The 16202-nt window shown below is 37.0% G+C and overlaps 1 pseudogene; it reads left to right on the plus strand.

The window, feature by feature from the left end:
- Positions 1 to 387: 387 nt before the first annotated feature.
- Positions 388 to 1911, plus strand: LOC120878262 (annotated as a pseudogene).
- Positions 1912 to 16202: the final 14291 nt, after the last annotated feature.

Raw genomic sequence — 16202 nt, forward strand, 5'->3', positions numbered from 1 at the left:
TATGCACTAAACATAGGAGCTCCTAATACGTACAGCAAGTATTAACAGACATAAAGGAAGTAATTGAGAGTAATACAATAATAGCAGGGGAATTTAATACCCTACTTACATCAATGAGTAGACCATTGAAACAAAATCAAAAAGGAACACTGGCCTTAAATGACACATAAAAGCAGATTGATTTAATCCATATATATAGGGCATTTCATCTAAGAGCAGCAGAATACACATTCAGTACACATGAAACATTCTGCAGGATGTGTCAAATGCTAGGCCAAAAAATGCATCTCATAAATTTAAGATTGAAGTCATATCAAACATCTTTTCTGACCACAATCACATGAAATTAGACATCAATTACAAGAAGAAAACTGGAGACAAATAAAGATGGAGTCCATCTTTCACAAAAATAAGAAGGCTCACTTTGTGCTCAACTTTGTTTGAATAACCTATTGCAAGAATACTTCAAGCCTGGGGAATTATCTTCAGTTGCACACCAGCTAGATGAGTAAGAGACAATGAGAAATGGCAGAAGAAGTGCTAGTGAAGATTATCACACATTTTTGCAGCAGCCTTCTGGAAATATGGACCACAGGGCTTTTTTCTCTATTCAAGTTATAAACAATGCCTTGAAAGTTCAGAGCTTTGAACTAATCCTGTTTAGCACTCCAGAGTGTCAGAAGCTGTGGATCAATCCCAAAAATGAAAGATTATTTATATGCAATTATAAAGAACACTGATTTGTAGTTAGAAAATTAAGAAAACAGTGGTTCAACTTGAAGTTTCTCTTGACAGGTCCAGAACTAAGATCACTTTTCTTTCACTTTTCTTGGCTCAGTTATAACAGGAAGGTTGTTCTATATTTGTTGTTAAGGATGATCTGCCAGATTGTGACCAACTCCTGCAGATGATCAGAGTCCAACAAATGCATCAACCAAAATTTATTGGAGAAGAATTAGCACAACTCAAAGAACAGAGAGTACAGAAAACAGATCTAGAACGTGTCTCAGAATAAATTATGGGTCAGGTCTAGTCAAGCCTATGGTTTTTCCAGTAGTCATGTATGGATGTGAGAGTTGGACTGTGAAGAAGGCTGAGCGCCGAAGAATTGATCCTTTTGAACTGTGGTGTTGGAGAAGACTCTTGAGAGTCCCTTGGACTGCAAGGAGATTCTACCAGTCCATTCTGAAGGAGATCAGCCCTGGGATTTCCTTGGAAGAAATGATGCTAAATCTGAAACTCCAGATCTTTGGCCACCTCATGAGAAGAATTGACTCATTGGAAAAGACTCTGATGCTGCGAGGGATTGGGGGCAGGAGGAGAGGGGGATGACAGAGGATGAGATGGCCGGATGGCATCACTGACTCGATGGACGTGAGTTTGTGTGATCTCTGGGAGTTGATGATGGACAGGGAGGCCTGGCATGCTGCAATTCATGGGGTCTCAAAGAATCGGACATGACTGAGTGACTGAAACGAACTGAACTGAATGTTAGACAAAGATGAGCAGATTTGCAAAAGGCTCTGGCACTAAGTCTCCAAGAAATTGACATGGAAGGTGAAAAAGCAGATCTCTGCAGGGCTATTCAGCGCAGTATGCAAGGTATTTCCAGTAATACTATGTCAAGATATTCCACAGACCTCAGTTTCACATCTTACTTTAGAAGAGCTATGGAAGAGATGAGAAGCCTACTTTGAAAAGTAGCAGCAGTAGCAGCAGCAACAAGGTCCACCAAGACAGCTTACACATCTATGTGAAAAGCTGAGCACAAGTTCAGGAGCACTTATCAGTGATCTAGGTGATTCTATGAATGAAGAAGACATGCTTCAGGCAGCTGTGATGATGTCTTTAGAAACTGTTAGAAGTAACCTCAAAACAGAAGGAAAAAAATATATTTCACAAATCATTTAGATATTCAGTCTTTCCAATATTGTCTTGTGCGGTTACAGTATAGGGTGCATTTTGATAATGTACCAAAGAGAAACATTTTCAACAGAGGAATTAAGACTTAAGTGGTTTGCAGACAAAAAGATGAGAGGGTGAAAAATACATCAGTTATTGATAATGATCTTCCAAACACTAGTCAAAGAGGCATTAAAAAATTAAATTTAAAATAATTTTCTAACCGTTCTTTTTGTTTGTTTTTTGAATGTTCAATATCTAACTCATCAAAAATTGGGGCATTTTTCTTGGATCTTCTTGCAGACCAACTAATTATAATGAGCTCTGGCCACAGAATTTCCCCACATTTTGTCTTCTTTTCCATCCTTCTGCATAGGGATTTAGCTTACATTTATCCTCTAATACTTGCTTATTTCTTTTTAACTAAATTAACCTTGTAGGACAGTGCCTGCTTCTGTGTTGATAATAGCTATGGTTCTAGAAGGATACATTTTTCCCCCCTCTGACTGTGTATCATGCACCTGGGTGCTTTCTCATGTTATTTTCTCTGATCGCAGTTTCTTTGTTACTTGGTTTTCATCATTTTCCACAACTCTTTTGAAAGATGGCAATGTTTCTTGAGTTTTTAAGCCCTCAAAAAGGGGTCATTATTTCATGACTCTGGTGCATTTCTAAACTCTGAAATCACCCCTGCCCAAGTATTTGAGACTAAATGAGAGTTTTGTTCATGTGTGAAAAAAAAAGAAAACTGGGGGGAGGGGAATTACAAATATGGGGAGGATAAACAACATGATACTAAACAACCAATGAGTCACTGAAGAAATAAAAAATTATATCAATATATAACTGAAGGAAAATGAAAATAAAAACACAACATTCCAAAATCTGTGTGAAGCAGCAAAACCAGTTTTAGAAGGGAAGAATACAGGAATACAAGCCTACCTCAGAAAACAAATAAACAAAATTTTTCAGATAAACAGTTTAACCTTATACCTAAAGGAATTAGAAATATAAGAACAAATAAAGCTCAAAATTAGAAGAAGGAAATAAATAACAAAGATAAGAGTGGAAATAAATGAAGTAGAGACTAAAATAACAGTAGAAAAAAATCAATGGAATGAAGAGCAGGTTGCTTGGAAAGATGTGCATAACTGGTAAAGCTTTAGCCACACTCTTTAAAAAGAAAAAAAGAGAGAGAGAGAGAGAAAAAGCCTCAAATAAGTGAAATCAGAAATGAAAGAAGAGCAATTGTAACTGAAAACACAGAAATAAAAAGAATACTAAGATACTATGAATAATTGCATACCAACAAATTACAACAATCTAGAAGAAATGGATATATTCTAGAAATGTATAATATTTCAAGATTGAATCAGGAAGAAATAGATAATATGAACAGGATAAAATACACTAGTAGTGAAATTGAATCAATAATCTAAAAAGTCCCAACAAATAAAAGTATAGAACCAAATAGCCTCATAGGTGAATTCTACCACATGTTTACAAAAAAATCTTATGAAAATACCTCTCCTTCTCAAGCTATTTCAAAAAATTAAGAGGAAGTAAGGCCTCCAAGTTCATATTCAAGTCAATATCATCCTGATTACAAAATTATAGAAAGATACTTAAAAAAAAAGGAAATTGCAGTCCAATATCCCAGATGAATATCGATGCAAAAAATTCTCAACAAAATATTAGGAAACTAAATTTAACAATACGATAAGACCCACGATCAAATGGGATTTATTACAGAAATAAAAGGATTGTTCAATATTTGCAAATCAATCCACATAATATACCATATGAACAAAATGGAGGATAAAATCATATGATCATTTTAACAGATGTATAAAAATTATCTAACAAAATTCAACCTCTATTTACAATAAAAACCCTCAATGAGGTGGATACAGAAGAAACAAAATGAATACATTAAAAGCCTCAATATAACAAAAACCAAATATGCCAAATTCCCAACTAACATCATACTAAATGGTATAAAGTTGGAAGCTTTTTCTCTAAGATCAAGGACAAGACAAGGATGCCTACTTTTGCCACTTTCATTCAACACTGTATTGAAGTTCTCTCCATGGCAATTAGACAAGAAATTAAAAAAAAAAAAAGAGGACATTCTAATTAGTAATTAAGAACTAAAATTGGCACAGTGCAGAGATGACACAAAACTATACATAGAAAACACTAGTAGCTTCACCAAAAATTAATATAGCTAATAAATCAATTCAGTAAAGTTTTAGAATATGCATTTAGTGTACAAAAATATATTGCATATCTATACACTAATAATAAACTACCAGAAAGAGAATTTAAGAAACAAAATTCAATTATTCAAGAAGGCAAAAAAAAAAAAAGAGTACTCTGAAAACTAAGACACTGATGAAAAAAATTTAAGATGACACAAATAGAAAGATATACCATACTCATGGATTAGAAGAGTAAATATTGTTAAAGTATCCACACCACTCAAAGCAATATACGGATCCAATGTAATTTTGTTCAAAAAACTAATGCCATTTTTCACAAAACTGGAAGAAACAATTGTAACATTTGTATAGAGCCCGAGTAGCCAAAGCAATCTTAAGTAATTGGAATAAAGTTGGTGGTATCATGCTCCCTGATTTCAAACTAAACTATGAAACTAAAGTAATCAAAACAGTATGATACTCACTAACTCAAAATCCTCCAAGTTAGGCTTCAACAGGGCAATAAGCAAGAATTTCTAAATGTACAAGCTGGATTTAGAAAAGACAGAGGAACCAGAGATAAAAATTGCCAATATCTGCTGGATCATAGAAAAACAAGAGAATTCCAGTAAAACATCTACTTCTGTTTCATTAACTATGCTAAAGCCTTGACTGTGCATCACAACAAATTGTGATTTTTTTTTCTTCAAGAGATGGGAATACCAGACCACCTTACCTTCCTGGGAGAAACCTCTATGCAGGTCAAGAAGCAACAGTTAGAACTGGACATGGAACAAGGGACTGGTTCAAAATTGGGAAAGGAGTACATCAAGGCTGTATATAGTCACCTGCTTATTTAACTTATATGCAGAGTATATTATGCAAAATAATGGGCTGTATGATGCACAGGCTGGAATCAAGATTGCCAGTAGAAATATCAATAGCCTCAGATATGCAGATGAAAACACCCTCATGGCAGAAAGTGAAGAAGAACTGAAGAGCCTCTTGATAAAGATGAAAGAAGAGAGTAAAAAAGCTGGTTTAAAACTCAACATTCAAAAAACAAAGATCATGGCATATGGTCCCATCACTTCATGGCAAATAGATGGGGAAGCAATGCAAATAGTGAGAGACTTTATTTTCTTGGGCTTCAAGATCACTGTAGATGGTGACTGTTTAGTTCAGTCACTCAGTCATGTCCCACTCTTTGCAACCCCATAAACCTCAGCACGCCAGGCGTTCCTGTCCATTACCAACTTCTGGAGTCCACCCAAACCCATGTCCATTGAATCTGTGATGCCATCCAGCCATCTCATCCTCTGTCGACCCCTTCTTCTCTGCCCTCAATCTTTCCCACCATCAGGGTATTTTCCAGTGAGTCAGCTCTTCACATCAGGTGGCCAAAGTATTGGAGTTTCAACTTCAGCATCAGTCCTTCCAATGAACTCCCAGGACTGATCTCCTTTGGGTTGGACTGGTTGGATGTCTTTGCAGTCCAAGGGACTCTCAAGAGTCTTCTCTAACACCACAGTTCAAAAGCATCAATTCTTCAATGCTCAGCTTTCTTTATAGTCCAACTCTCACATCCATACATGACCACTGGGAAAACCATAGCCTTGACTAGATGGACCTTAGTTGGCAAAATAATGTCCCTGCTTTTGAATATGCTATCTAGGTTGGTCATAACTTTTCTTCCAAGGAGGAAGCGTCTTTTAATTTCATGGCTGCAATCACCATCCACAGTCATTTTGGAGACCAAAAAAATCAAGTCTGACACTGTTTCCACTGTTTCTCCATCTATTTCCCATGGAGTGATGGGACCAGATGCCATGATCTTCATTTTCTGAATGTTGAGCTTTAAGCCAACTTTTTCGCTCTCCTCTTTCACTTTCATCAAGAGGCCTTTTAGTTCCTCTTCACTTTCTGCCATAAGAGTGGTGTCATCTGCATATCTGAGGTTATTGATATTTCTCCTGGCAATCTTGACTCCAGCTTGTGCTTCATCCAGTCCAGCATTTCTCATGATGTACTCTGCATATAAGTTAAATAAGCAGGGTGACAATATACAGCCTTGACGTACTCCTTTTCCTATTTGGAATCAGTCTGTTGTTCCATGTCCAGTTCTAACTGTTGCTTCCTGACCTGCATACAGATTTCTCAAGAGGCAGGTTAGGTGGTCTGGTATTCCCATCTCTCTCAGAATTTTCCACAGTTTATTGTGATCCACACAAACGCTTTAGCATAGTCTAGAAAGCAGAAATAAATGCTTTTCTGGAACTCTCTTGCTTTTTCCATGATCCAGCAGATGTTGGCAATTTGATCTCTGGTTCCTCTGCCTTTTCTAAAACCAGCTTGAACATCAGGGAGTTCATGGTTCACATATTGCTGAAGCCTGGCTTGGAGAATTTTGAGCATTACTTTACTAGCATGTGAGATGAGTCCAATTGTGCAGTAGTTTGAGCATTCTTTGACCTTGCCTTTCTTTGGGATTGGAATGAAAACTGACCTTTTCCAGTCCTGTGGCCACTGCTGAGTTGTCCAAATTTGCTGGCATATTGAGTGCAGCACTTTGACAGCATCATCTTTCAGGATTTGAAATAGCTCAAATGGAATTCCATCACCTCCACCAGCTTTGTTCATAGTGATGCTTTCTTAGGCCCACTTGAGTTCACATTCCAGAATATCTGGCTCTGGGTGAGTAATCACACCATCGTGATTATCCAGGTGGTGAAGATCCTTTTCATATAGTTCTTCTGTGTATTCTTGCCATCTCTTCTTACTATCTTCTGCTTCTGTTAGGTCCATACCATTTCTGTCCTTTATCAAGCCCATCTTTGCATGAAATGTTCCCTTGGTATCTCTAATTTTCTTGAAGAGATCTCTAGTCTTTCCCATTCTGTTGTTTTCCTCCATTTCTTTGCATTGATTGCTGAAGAAGGCTTTCTTATCTCTTCTTGCTATTCTTTGGAACTCTGCATTCAGATGCTTATATCTTTCCTTTTCTCCTTGGCTTTAAGAAAGGTGAAAGACAGCCTTCAGAATGGGAGAAAGTAATAACAAATGAAGCAACTGACAAATAATTAATCTCAAAAATATACAAGCAGCTCATGCAGCCAAATACCAGAAAAATAAATGACCCTATCAATAAATGGGCCAAAGAACTGAACAGACATTTTTCCAAAGAAGACATAGAGATGGCTAAAAAAAAACACATGAAAATATGCTCAACATCACTCATTATCAGAGAAATGCAAATCAAAAACACAATGAGGTACCATCTCACACCAGTCAGAATGGCATCTATCAAAAAGTCTACAAACAATAAATTCTGAAGAGGGTGTGAAGAAAGGGGAACCTTCCTACACTGTTGGTGGGAATAAAAACAGTACAGCCACTATGGAGAACAGTGTGGAGATTCCCTAAAAAACTGGAAATAGAACTGCCTTATGGCCCAGCAATCCCACTGCTGGGCATACACACTGAGGAAACCAGAATTGAAAGAGACACAGGTACCCCAATGTTCATCACAGCACTGTTTACAATAGCCAGGACATGGAAGCAACCTAGATGTCCATCAGCAGAAAAATTGATAAGAAAGCTATGGTACATATACACAGCAGAATATTACTCAGCTATTAAAAAGAATACATTTGAATCACTTCTAATGAGGTCAATGAAACTGGAGCCTATTATACAGACTGAAATAGGTCAGAAAGAGAAACACCAATACAGTATATTAGTGCATATATATGCAATTTAGAAAGATGTTAACGATGACCTTATATGCAAGACAGCAAAAGGGACACAGATATAAAAAACAGACCTTTGGACTCTGTGGAAGAAAATGAGGTTAGGATGATTTGAGAAAATATCATTGAACAATGTATATTATCATATGCAAAATAGATTGCCAAGTTCTATGAATGAAACAGGGCACTCAAAGCCAGTGCACTGGGACAACACTGAGGGATGGGATGGGGAGAGAGATGGGAAGGGGGATCAGGATGGGGGACATATTTTACCCCATGACTGATTCATGTCAATGTATGGCAAAAACCGCCACAATATTGTAAGTAATTAGCCTCCAATTAAAATAAATAAATTATTATTTTTTTAAGTTTATACTTATATGGTCAATTAACCTATGACAAAGAAGCCAAGAAAATATATTGGTGAAAGACAATTTCTTTAATATTGTTGAGGAAACTGGATAGCTATCTGAAAAAGAACAAAAGTGTACAATACACAAAAATAAACTCAAAATAAACTTAAATGTAAAACCTGAAACCATTAAACTCCCAGGAGAAAATTTAGGATACATGCCCTTTGACACTGGTCTTAACAATACATTTTTGGATCATTTTTCTCAGGCAAGGGAAACATAAGTAAAAATGAAATGGGACTACACCAAACTAAACAGCTTTTGTAGAACAAAGGAAATCATTTCCAAAACAAAAAGACAACCTAATGAATGCAAATGATATATTTGATAAGAGGTTGATTTCAAAATATATAAAGAACTCATGCAATTCAACAAGAAAAACATAATCTGAGTTTAAAAAAATAGGCAAAGGACTTCCATAGCTGTTTTCCAAAGAAGATACACAGATGGCCAACAGAAACAAAGGAAAATGCTCAGCATCACTAACCATCAGTTCAGTTCATTTCAGTGGCTCAGTCGTGTCCAGCTCCTTGCGACCCCATGAATCGCAGCACGCCAGGCCTCCCTGTCCATCACCATCTCCCGGAGTTCATTCAAACTCACGTCCATTGAGTCAGTGATGCCATCCAGCCATCTCATCCTCTGTCGTCCCCTTTTCTTCCTGCCCCCAATCTCTCCCAGCATCAGAGTCTTTTCCAATGAGTCAACTCTTCTCATGAGGTGACCAAAGTACTGGAGTTTCAGCTACAGCATCATTCCTTCCAAAGAACACCCAGGGCTGATCTCCTTTAGAATGGACTGGTGGATCTCCTTGCAGACCAAGGGACTCTCAAGAGTCTTCTCCAACACCACAGTTCAAAAGCATCAATTCTTCAGTGCTCAGCTTTCTTCACGGTCCAACTCTCACATCCATACATGGCCACTGGAAAACCATAGCCTTGACTAGATGGACCTTTGGGGAAATGCAAATCAAAACTACTCCACAGCTGTCAGAATGGTTATTCGTGAACTAAGTTAGACACAGAAGCAGAAATAGTGTATGACATCCCTTCTATGAAAAATATAAAAAGACATGATACAAACAAACTTATCCACAAAACAAAAGCAGACTTACAGACAGAGAAGGAGTTTATAGTTGCCAGGAAAGGATGAGGGGAAGGGATATTTAGGGATTTTGAGATGAACAGGTTCACATGGCTACATTATAAAATGAATAACCAACAAGGGCCTATTGTATTACACGGGAACTCAATGTTTTGTGGCAGTTTGGATGGGAGGAGAGTTTGAGAAAAGCAGATACATATAGATGTATGGCTGAGTCCCTTTGCTGTCCACCTGAAACTATTACAGTATTGTTAATCAGCTATACTCCAATAACAAAATTAAGTTTAATTTTAAATTAATTATTATTATCTTAAGAAATAATGTGATGATGAGGATGTGAAGAAATGTGCACTCTTGTGTTCTGTTGGTAGAATTGTAAATTGGTGCAGCTATTTGGAAAACAGTATGAAGTTTCCTCAAAAAATTTAAAGGTAATTCTACCACAGGACCCAGCAATTCTACTTCTGAGTATTTATTAAATGGCAAAACCAATACAATATTTTAAAGTAATTAGCCTCCAATTAAAATAAATAAATTTAAATTTAAAAAAGAAAATAAAACATTAATTTGAAAAAATATGTGCACCCATTATTCATTATTGTCAAGATATAGAAACAACCTAAGTGGTCATTAAGAGATAAATGCATAAAGATTTTACATACACACATACATATATATACCTGTAAAAATATTACTCAGCCATAAAAAATATTTAAATATTTTTCAATATTTGAGAGAATAAGGAATGACCTAGAGAGTGTTATTCTAAGTGAAATGTTGGACAAAATGAGACAAATAACCCATGATTTCACTTATATGTTCAATCTGAAAGACAATTCAAATGAACAAACAGAATCAAATAGAAGCCAACTCATAGATGCAGAGAACAAACTGGTGATTTCCAGAGGGGTTGGGAGTAGGAGTCGGGTGAACTAGGGGAAGAGATTATGAGGTACAAACTTCCAGTTATAAAATAGTCTAAAGGATGTAATATATTGCATATGGAATACTGTCAATAATATTGTAATAACTTTGTATACTGATAGATGGTTACTAGACTTACATAGTTTCAATGCTTAGTGTCAAATCATGATGTAGCACACCTAAAATAATATGATATTGTATGTCAACTATATTTCAATTTAAAAAAAATTTTAAAAAGAGAAAAGAAAAAGAATACTGAGCCTATGGTGGGCAGTATTCTAAGCTGACTTCCATAATTCCTACTTCCTGGTGTGAAGTGAAGTCACTCAGTCGTGTCCAGCTCTTTGAGACCCCATGGACTGTAGCCTGCCAGGCTCCTCTGTCCATGGGGTTTTCCAGGCAATAAAACTGGAGTGGGTTGCCATTTCCTTCTCTAAGGGTATCTTTCCAACCCAGGGATTGAACCCGGGTCTCCCGCATTGTAGGCAGATGCTTTTAACATCTGAGCCACAAGGGAAGTCACTCTCTGGTGTACATACCATATATAACTCCCCACCTCTTGTGGGGTAGGCATGCGAATACAATGGGCCATCATTCCCATAGTCAGTATTCTGATAAGCTGGCTTTGAGTTCATCAAAAGGGCAATTATTATTGTTGGGCTGCACTCAATCAGATGATCCCTCTAAAAGAATGTGAAATGTCAGAAAGACCCTCTCTTGTCCTGGAAGTATAGTAACAACAGGGACCTGCCTGCAACCTCAGAAGTGGAAAGTAGTCCCTGGCTGACAACCATCAAGGAAACAAGACCTCTGCCATGTGCTACAAGGGACATGCCAAACACCAGTGATCCTGGAAGCTAAGAGCACAAGGCTTTTGCTACTACCTCTGGCATCTCAAAGATGGTATCAACTAGCCAGGCTGAATCAACACCTTGTATGTCTTCTTCATGCTACTTATTTGTCAAGGTAACATTGGTTTATAACATTATGTAAGTTTCATGTGTACAAAATATTTTGATTTCTGTGTATAAGACAGCATGTCCAACCCTCAAATTTGATTTCTATCCATCACCAGACAAAGGACTCCATACTCATTTTGCCTTCCCCTAAAGACCTCCACACCCCCACCTCTGGAAATGTCTACTCTGTTCTCTATATCTATATATTTGTTTTTTGTTTGTTTTATTTATTCATTTAATTTGTTATATTCCACATATGAATGAAATCATATTTCTTCACCCTTTAAAATTCATAGCAAGCACTATCAAAAATCAGTTTATTCATGAATAACATGACTGGTCAAAGAGCTGAAAATTAATTTCAGTAGATCACTCTCAGTGGACTATTGAATATACTACAAGCTAAGGAACAGCCTGAAAATGTTGTGATCTTTAAGCCTTATCTGAAGTCATCACTAGCACATGAAGAGGATTAAAATCACATTGAAAACATTGCCTACCAATCACTAAAAACAGAGTGGGATGTCACTTCTTTTTTTCTTCTTGCTATCTTCTAACAGGAAGAACATGCATTTTAGTAAATGGATTTAACCTTTTATAGATAGAAAAATAAGACTATTTCCATTTTATTTTTCTTCTAAAAAGCTAATGTTAAAATAAAGCCTCTTGAGCTACTGGAATTCTATGTACAATGAATTTTATAACTTTGCAACACTTATACATCTAATCACATATTTAATTCACATATCTAATCACAAAAGAGATTGTTACCTTACCAAAAGTTTCTGGTAGAAAAAATGGTGTTAGTCACTCAGTCATATCTGACTCTTTGTGACTTCATGGACTGTGGCCCTCCAGGCTCCTCTGTCCATGTAATTCTCTATGCAAGATTACTGAAGTGGGAAGCTATTCTCTTCTCCAGGAGATCTTCCGGAGGCAGGGATCAAACCTGGGTCTCCTGCATCACAGGCAGATTCCTCACCCTGATACACCAGGGAAGCCCCAGAGGTCAAAACTATTTTGTATTGTTGCTGTTCAGTCACTCATTCACGCCCAACTCTTTGCAACGGTTGGACCACAGCACACCAGGTTTCCCTGTACTTCACTAACTCCCAGAGCTTGCTCAAACTCATGTCCATTGAGTTGGTAATGCTTAACCATCTCGTGCTCTGTCATTCCCTTCTCCTCCTGCCTTCAATCTTTCCCAGCATGAGAGTCTTTTCTAATGAGTTGGCTCTTCGCATCAGGTGGTCAAAGTATTGGAGCTTCAGCTTCAAAATCAGTCCTTCCAATGAATATTCAGGGTTCAATATGAATAGCCCTTTCAAAGACGGTCCTTAGCCTATTAGTATGGAAATTGCCACACATTTAATTTTCTATACTTAATTTGATTATATCAAGGAAATAATTATTGTAAACATATATATTTAACACCAATATCCAAAATATCATACAATAGAACACTAATTAGAATTTATGAAAAAATATAACTATTTAATACTCTGTGAGGCCTTAGTTCTTAGGATCAGGAAATAGGAGAAAGATCAGACTCAATTTCTGTGAAATTTCTTCTCGTCCTATTATTTTTTCTCTTTTTAATTCATGTTTAGTGTCGTATAGTTGATTTACAATGTTATGTTAGTTTCAGGTGTACAGCAAGAGTGTCAGTTATACACATACACATCTCTCCTCTTTTTCAGATTCCTTTCCAATATAGGCCATTTCAGAGTACTGGATAGAGTGTCCTGTGCTATTACAGTAGGTCCTTATTATCTTTTTTTATATGTAGTAGTATGTATATGTCAATCCAAGTCTCCCAATTTATCCCCCACTCCTCCTTAGAAATTGTCATACTGATTGAAGCAAGTCAGACAGAAAAAAATATATCATACAATATCGCTTATATATGGAATCTTAAAAATGGTACAAATGAGCTTATTTATAAAACAGAAAAGAGTCATAGGTGCAGAAAACGAACTGAGGGCTTTCTTTCCCATCATGACGACGATTCTCCTGCAATGAGGGCAACCTCATTGTCATTCTTTATTTTACTGAGGAATCTCACTTCCCTTCCTCCTCCTAAGCCAGTTCAACCCCTGACTCATGTAAATCATCTTTAAAAAAAAAAAAAAAAACTTTTCGTCCTTATCCTTCTGGTAGGGTAGAATAGAGTCAGCCACGCTTTATTTTATTCACGGGTGTCTCTTGTTTAGTCTGTGCTCTCTCCTCAGTAGTTGCCCTTTTGAGATTAGAGACCATGTTTCTATTACTTTACACACCTTACACCATGGTCTTCAGGTGGAATTGTCTTGGAGGATGCCTTGACTCTCAGCTTCTCCTCAGGTGTGTTCATCTCAGGCTCCTGAACTATGGTTCCAGTGTTTTCCTTCCTCGAATCACCTCTGCAATTGGTAACTGTAATCCTTTTCCCTGTGCTCCTATGCTATCTACGCTGGGAATTCTGTTGGAGGTGAGGCATTAGTACCGAAAGTTACTCAGCTCTGAGTGAAGTGGGGATGCTATGGGCTCAAACACGTCAATCTCCTTGGCCCTGGTTTACCTATCATTATGAAGGTGGATGAGCACATGAGACTAATGCCATGTGGGTCAGGAGGGTCTGCCTAAGCTTGGGAGGAAGAGAGGCTTATTCTTAGAACAGATGTGATCCTGCAGGAGATTCTAAGGGAAAGACGAGTGTCATCCAAAATCAACAAGACAAATATTTTCTGATTTCTTGCTGTATAACATAATTATAGCTAAAGCTCGTGATAGCTGGTGCTCTTTAGCTATCCCTTGTCATCAGAATCATGTAGGTGTCTCTAAGTGATTCTTGGCCACGTGGGTAACTTCATATCTTAGCCCCATGGAAGCTTTCTCTATGAGCCTCATGCATAAGGCTAGCATTCTGATTTTCAAACAAGGCACAGATATTAAGATACAGAATTTCATCCTTTCTTAGGATGAATCAGCTGTGGAAAGGAGAGAGTGTGACTGTCTGCCACTTTCATAGTACCACAGAGGTGAGTGCCCTCACCTCTTTATGTGCTTTATGTGCTTATGAGGCTCTTTATATGCTTATTTTTGAATTTAACAATAATGGCTGCCGACTGAGTGGTTACATTCTCTGCCCATCTAAGTGTCCAAGACTGTAAATACTGCATTGTAAATAGTTTTAATTACTGAAGGCAGTCTCATTAAAGTGTGACTCTCAGGTCAAAAAGCAGCATATTTTGGGAGGTATATTCTTTAACGAGCCATGAGCAGTCACAGTGGCAGCTGACACATTTGACAGTCTGAGATATGACACCAGCAAAGGTTTCAGCATTTCAAAAGGTCCCATCACAGGGGTAGTCAAGCTAGTGCCATTGTTGCCATTGGTAACAGTCTTTTTTTTTTTTTCCCCGAGCTATGGGAAAAGAATAATAAAAAAGAAATTCTCCTATCAAAGCTATTCCATGAAGACCTCAGCCTTTGTGCATCTTTCACCACTAAGAAAAGCCAAAGCTTCATGTTCACTGGGAAACCAGCACCATTATATCTGAAAAAAAATCAGATTTTCCACAATAACAATGAGAATTACTTGTTTGAGTCTATCACAACTTAATTCTTTGCATTCTTGCCAATCAATCTTTCAGTGCCAATAGTTCTGCATCTATGATCTCAACTTTCTACTAAATGTACTTCCTTATGTAGAGGGATATTGACAAGGGAGTAAAGAATGTCCAGATCATTTGGACTTATTGCACCGTTCAGCAGGTCTCCAGTCCACTGGAGAAGGATGTAGGTGCCAGAACTGAGGACATGGGACTGCATTCAATAATGAAGCTATTTTGAAAAAGTTATCTACAAAATATATCTCTGTTATCATAAACTCAACTTCTGTCTTTCCATTCGAATTGTGTTTTATGATTTTTACTGAATTTTGTCTATTTTGCTTTCATTGTAAGGCATACAATCTGTATATTTTACTAAGTGAAAGGAACTGAAAAGTAAAGAAACATCTTACAATTTATACATTTACTTAATTTTTGATATTCAAAATACTGTATAATAAATTTTTGTATAATTATTTGACAAAAAATACTTTTTACTTTCCCCTCTCATTTTTGTCTTGTCATCTTTGTCAGTTGTCAATAAAAATCATTAATTCTAAGAATTTTCATCTCATCCTTTTATCCATTTTAGTAGCTCTTCCAAGCCACTCTATACTCTTGCACATCATATCTGAAGTATACACTTTCAGCCACATACACTTTCAGCCACACTCCTTTTCCATGATTTGCTTTACTGAAATTTCTGCATTGCATTGCCTTTGATGCTGATTTTATTTTACCTGGTGCAGTTTTGCTTGAAGTGTAAAAATCTGTCTTTCACAGTTTTCTTCTTTGGTTAAATATATGTTGTGTGCGCATGTGCTTAAATCACTCAATCATGTTTAACTCTTTATGACTCCATGGACTGTATCTCACCAGTCCCCTCTGTTCATGAGATTCTCCAGGCAAGAATACTGGAGTGGGCAGTAATTTTCTTCTCCAGAGGATCTTCTTGACCCAGTAATCAAACCTGGGTCTCCTGCATTGCAGGTAAATTCTTTACCAGTTACTCTGCTTTTAATCTCATTATTTCATTGGTAAAAATACTAATAGAGTCCATCAACAGATGGATGCAAAAACAGGATAAATGCTCACTGGAATATTACTCAACCATTAAAAGTATGAAATTTTGTCATTTTCAGCAACATTGGTGGACCTGGAGGGTATTATGTTTAGTGGAAACAAATCATACAAGTATATATGATATCGGTTATACTGGAATCAAAACAAAACAAATGAACACAATAAAACAGAAACAGACTCACTGATACAGAGAACAAATTAGTGGTTACCATTGGAGAGAAGCTTTAGAAGAGGGGAAAGATAAGTGAAGAGGGTTAAGAGACACAAGCTACTA

This window comes from Oryx dammah, unplaced genomic scaffold, assembly GCF_014754425.2.
Source record: "Oryx dammah isolate SB20612 unplaced genomic scaffold, SCBI_Odam_1.1 HiC_scaffold_18, whole genome shotgun sequence".
Taxonomy (NCBI): domain Eukaryota; kingdom Metazoa; phylum Chordata; class Mammalia; order Artiodactyla; family Bovidae; genus Oryx; species Oryx dammah.